General features: G+C 39.7%; 1 protein-coding gene across 1 annotated transcript in view; it reads right to left on the reverse strand.

The window, feature by feature from the left end:
• Window positions 1–6,070, reverse strand: part of Cacna2d3 (calcium channel, voltage-dependent, alpha 2/delta subunit 3) — a 935,068-nt gene that overhangs the window by 125,765 nt on the left and 803,233 nt on the right. The gene's annotated exons all lie outside the window — the stretch shown is intronic.

Consider the following 6,070-nt stretch of genomic DNA (forward strand, 5'->3'; position numbering starts at 1 on the left):
ATGAAAATCTCCAGGCTAATAGCCTCTGGTGACTCTAAGTCATCAATGAACCAAGCCACTCCTGCAACACCAGCCACAATGGGAAACGGAAACACAACAAATATAGGACACTTGGGATCTGGAACATCGACCACACATTCAGGCTCCAAATTTAAAGTATTCAAGGGCTGCCGAAGGCAGAAATTTGAAATGTAGAAGATTCAATTTTCTGACAGGACTCAGGACACAGGTCCAACTTTATAACAGGATTCAGAGGTTCTATTATTTTCTCTTATTTAAACCAGCCCTGCTCTACACACACCATGATTGCTCTAGCAGGAGGTTCCAGACACGAGTACAAGATAGCTGTGAATCACCAGCCATCCTCCTTGAGGTCATGCCTGAATCAGCCAAGAGCTGGGCCATTTTTCTGAAGCCCTACATCTTACAAAATGAAAATGTATTTCATTACAGGCTCTACCTGTTGTTCCACTGTTTACTTTAATATCCTTATCTTTCCCACATGAAAGCTCAGTCCTTGTTAATAAGTAAGCTTAAAGTGAGTGTGGTGAAATTAAATGTTTGTCCATCTTTCCCTTTGGGGTGCTTCTAAGACAAGGACATAAACTATAGGCTTGAGTGTGAATCAGAAAAAAAATAATGAAAGATATATGTAAGTAAGCAGTTTGGAGAGAATAGAAATAGTCATAGAATCAAAGCTGTAAATATAAAAGAGGACAAACCCAATTTTTAAGGAGGTGCAATGTAATTCCCATAATTACATGTTTGTTTGTTTAATTTGAAATACTAAGATTTGAATTTAGGGGGCTTCATGCTTGCTATGCTTGATTGCTTGGCTAGTGTTCTACCACTTAAGCAACTATGTCCAGGTTTTTGCAGGAGTTAGACTGTTTTGGATTTATCTATCTAGGCTAGCCTTGAACCATGATTTTCTGGATCCAGAGCATTTAGAGTGTCTAGAAACATGGACAGAAACAAGTATAGCCCAGAGTGCTGTACTTTAAAATTAGAATAATTAAATGAAATTAGATGTGTAAATAGGCTTTAAAATTCTAGAGGCTGAACCTCACCATGGGCTCTGGCAGCCAGACATAGTGGCTCAAGCCTATAATACTAGCTACTTGGATTACAATATTGTAATCCAAGGCCAGCCTAAGCATAAAAGTATACAAAACTCCATCTCAACAATGGCTGGGTGTGGTGGCACATGCCTGTTATCCCAAGCTATGGGGAAAGCACAATAGCTGGGCACAGTGGCATTTGCTTGTCATCCAGTAACAAAAGGAAGCATGAGGAAGAGCAACAAAAATAAGAAGGACAAAAGAGGAAGCAGCAGCAAAAAGAAAATAAAACAAAAGGAAGGAAAAGTAATGAAAACAAAGAATGGGCTTAGGATAGATTAGAAGTAAAGATGTTTAAAATGGAAGGGAATCATTTAAAAACTGCTTATGTTCCATAACAATTTTCTCCCAGAGTGTCACTGTTTCCCTTTCGTTCTTTATTTTTTCATATTTGATACATAGTTATGGCAACAATGAACCTCTAAAATGACTTTGGGAAGTTACTTTTGGACAAGATTCACAAAGCCTGGTTGAATTTCCTCATGATTTCACAACCTGTTTTCTGTATTTCCTGTTGGCCTGCGGGTGAAATCACAAAATCTAACCTAATGCACTTGCCTATGTCATTTGCACAGTCAACATAAACCCAGAGTCCTCTGAGGAGCTGAAGGAGGAGGATCAGTGAGCGAGCCTACATAAAGGCAGACAGGCAAAGGGAGGGGAATCAAGGCAATTGACTATCTTGCTTTCCTTTCCTACTGGCTTTGTACTACTAAAAAGTAGCACAGAAAAGTTCTCTCTGTGCTGTTCCTCTGCATGATATGAAATGATTCTGGGAATAGGAGAAGAGAGCAAAAGCAGAAAAGGGGGAACAGGACAGAGTAGTCAATCAGAGGGAAAGAAGGAGGAAGAGAAAATGAAAGAAGGGTGGAAGACAAAAGGAAGGAAGGAAGGAAGGAAGGAAGGAAGGAAGGAAGGAACGAACGAACGAACGAAGGGACGAAGGAATGAAGGAACGAAGGAACGAAGGTGGATGGGCAGTCTCCTTTTAAATGCTGTAAAATGCCAGAAGCCAGTGGTTCATGCCTTTAATCCTAGGATCACTGTTCAAAGCTAGCCCATGCAGGAAATTTCACGAGACTTTTTCCTTCTATTAACCACCAAAACCTGGAAGTGGAGCTGTGGCTCAAGTGGTAAAGCACTAGCTTTGAGCAAAAATCTCACAGAGAGTGTTCAGGCTCAGCACACGCAGAAAAATCAAACAAATGCTGTAAGAAATAACTGGAGGGGCTGGGAAGGTAGCTCAGTGGTAGAGCACTTGCCTTGCATGCATGAGGCCCTGGGTTCCATTCCTCAGCACCACATAAATAAAAAGAAAAAAGCCGGAAGTGGAGCTGTGGCTCAAGTGGTAGAGTGCTAGCCTTGAGCTGAAGAGCTGAGGGACAGCACCCAGGCCCAGAGTTCAGGCCCCACACCTGGACCCCCCCCCAAAAAAAAAGAAAAAGAAAAAAGAAAAGAAAAGAAATAACTGGAGCTTCAGAGTTCATTGAAAGGAATACCGTGAGACAAGGTTAAATTACTTGGACCCACTGTGTTGAACATGTTTTAATATAACAACACTAACCAGTTCTATAATCAACAAAGTTCTCTCTAAGATTAGCACAATGTTTTAGCTTTGCTTTCTATGCAAAGAAATGCTAAGAAGAGTTTATTATGTTTAACCACAATGGGGATAAACTCAGGCAGTAAACAATAGTTGATTTCCTTTGACCCTGAGACTCTTCAAACATTCCAAAGGCAGAAAATGTTCTCAGAAAGAAGCCATTTTTCCACTGTGTCACAACAGAAGTGTTGTAAGGAGCACATTACCCTGTGTACTGCAGACTGCATTGAATAAGACAAAAGGATTTTCACTAAAATATTTTGATGGTTTATCTTGAGGGCTGAGCAGTGCTTCTCTATATTTCATTCTCCGGGAACTTTGAGAATCTAAATATTTCATATAACAGGTTAATTAACAAAGAACTATTTTCACCCTAAGTATACCCTTTTGCCATTTTGCTTGAAGAGAAATGAGCTGGTTTTTGTTTTTGTTTTTGTTCTGATTTCTCGATCTATTTAGTGTGATATCAGAGCTGCATTAGGAGGTTTTGATGGGTGGAAGTCCCACAGTATTAGCAGTATGGCTTTGAGCTTGTCTATGAAAATAATATCCAGCCAAGTAGTGGTAAGCAGACCCAGAAAGGAACTCTAAGTCAGAACTCAGAACATTTGGGGCAAGTTATATGTATTATCTCAGGCAAGTTAAATTGTACCTTTACTTTTTTTTTCAACTTAGAAAGCAACAACATGCATCCCACCATCAACTCTAACTTTCAGTGAGTTTATGGACCCTTTTCATTTTTTATTGTTGAATTTCACAGAGCATGCAGCTAGTGTCTCTGTGCTTTGTTTAGTCAGTTTTTAGTCCCTCTATGGGCTTGAAATGTGATTGCCAATCTTCCAAAATTCAGACGCCGTGGGACCACACGCAGAAACTGAAGGTTGGAGATAGTCATGAAGAAATAGTGACACCACACAAAGATTTTATGTCTGTCTTGTAGTGCCCGGATTTCAATTCACACTCTCCCTTACCTCATGATTGGCCCTCTACCACTTGAGCCACTCTCCCAGTCTGGCTTTAAGCTGGTGAATTACAGGTGAACACTTGCAGGCTTCTCTGTCTGGGCGGGATTTAAACTGTGATCCTCTAGATCTCACCTTCTGAGTAACTGGGATGGCAGGTGAGAGCCACCGCTGCCTGGCTTGTCCTACAATTTCTTTCCCTCCATAGTCAGCTCGGCAGGGCACTGTCTGACTTTCACGCTTTGACTCTAGTCCTTCTTTGGTCAGTGGCCTCAGAATAAATCATGTCCCATAACTAACTGCTAGCAGGATCACTTTTTGTACCCTTTCCCCAGAAAGATAAAAGTATACACCACTTCAGGTACATAACCTACTTAGACTTTTCTTTTAGAAATAGTTTCATTTCAATAATTTATGTTAAGTTAGCCTTTTGATACTAATTCTATGAAATTATACTTGAGTTTTAGAAAAAAAAGTATTTGTAACTTTATATTGTGTTTCTTTAGTAACCTTTTAGTCTGTGACATTTTCACAGAATGGTGAGGGTGATGTGGGCAGAATGCACTCAGCCTGTCACCATTAAGAACAACACTAGTGCATTTGGCTGATAACTCTCCAACCATCCGCTTCTTATGCTCTTGAAGTTACCTAGCTAGTTAGTTAAGAATGACTGTTAAAAACAGGTTTAAAAGGAGTTCTTAATCCCTTAATTCTTACAGTATGTACTCATGGAAGACAATTTGGATGAACCATTGTGGTAGAAAAAGTAAAACGTAAAAACACAGAAAAAAAATAGGAAAGAATGAGTTGAAGACAACGAATTTCCTTTCCATAATAATGCAATGAAGTGATACTATGAAATAGAAAGTATGTCCAAGGGCCTAAGTTGTCCTGCAGTGAGGAAAGTACTTGGGAGAACAGTGCTTACACTTCGCTGACAAGATTCCCATTTCACCAACCGTAAGTACAACACATGCCATTAGGAGCTATATTCTTCATCTTCTCCTCTTTCAGTCCTTTCTTAATGCACCTGCTTGGCCCAGTATTTTGAAAGGAATGTTTGATTGTTTTAGATCTAACAGTAAACTTCTAGACCACAAAACAATTATTGACTTACATTTTTCTCTTTAAGTCTTCATAGTCTGCCCGTTTAAAGATATTCAATTCCATCTCAATGATTCTTTCTGGAGTGGTGGTAAGAGGACATACTATACTAATATTAAGAAAAGAATACTTAAAAACTTTTTTGTAAATTAAAAAATTGAACTTCCCTCAATTTGGCTAGTCATGAAAAAGAAAAAAAAAAGAGTGTTGTAAAGCATGCCTGTAATCAGAAATGCCTGGAGGCAGAAAAGAGAGAATGGTGGTTTGAAGTTAGTCTGGAAAAAAGAGAGATTTTTATCTTAAAGAACAAGCCAGGCAAGATTGTTCATGTCCATGATTCTAGCTCACTGGAGGTGAAGTGGAAACATGGTGGTTCAGGGCTGGCTCAGGAAGAAAGTGTGAGCTTGTATATGAAAATTAATTAAGCAAAAAGGGCTGAGTTTGTGGCATAAATGGCTGAGCACCTACCTGAAAGCACTAGGTCATTATTTCTAACCCTAGGACAGAGAGAGAGAGAGAGAAAGAGAGAGAGAGAGAGAGAGAGAGAGAGAGCAAGCACACGTGAAAGAGGAGAGAGAGAGAGCAAATCAGTGGAAGAATCATTCATAAGCCAAAGTCTCTTTTTTTTGTTTGACATATGTTCACTCTACATCTATGATTATAGCTGAAAAAAATCCATCACTCTTCTAACCCCTGAACTTCTTAAATTCCCTTTGAATTAAACTGTGTGAAAAGGAGGACAGATGCAATGTCCTTATATGCCCTCCCCCCCTTAGCAAAGAAAAATAATTGTGTACAAAGTATGTACAGTGCAGCTGGAGAGAAAACCACAACAGAGTGGGCTGGGAAGGTGGCTCAGTGGTAGAGCGCTTGCCTTGCATGCCTGAGGCCCTGGGACAATGAACTTTACAACTTGGGGGTGGAGGGGAGGAGTGGGGGAGTTGGGGGAGGGAAGGGATAGTAGGAGAAAAACAAAGGAGAGGTAAACCATGTTTCACAAGAAATGTACTAATGAGTACAGTTACCTTACTCAGGTAACTGTAACCCCTCTGTACAGTATCTTTACAATAAAAGAAAAAAATTTTAAAAAGTACTAATACACCTGTGCAGATTTGTTGTCATTCCATAGACACTCAGGCTGTTGGAAATAAAGTATAAATGATTCCTTGGTTCTTATGAATAATCACTTGGTACAGCTTGTTGGAGTTTTTACCTGATTGAAGATACATTTTTTTAATGTGTACTGGTATTGGGGCTTGAACTCAAGACCTGTGCACTGA

The sequence above is a fragment of the Dipodomys ordii genome, unplaced genomic scaffold, assembly GCF_000151885.1.
Source record: "Dipodomys ordii isolate 6190 unplaced genomic scaffold, Dord_2.0 Scaffold132, whole genome shotgun sequence".
Lineage (NCBI taxonomy): Eukaryota > Metazoa > Chordata > Mammalia > Rodentia > Heteromyidae > Dipodomys > Dipodomys ordii.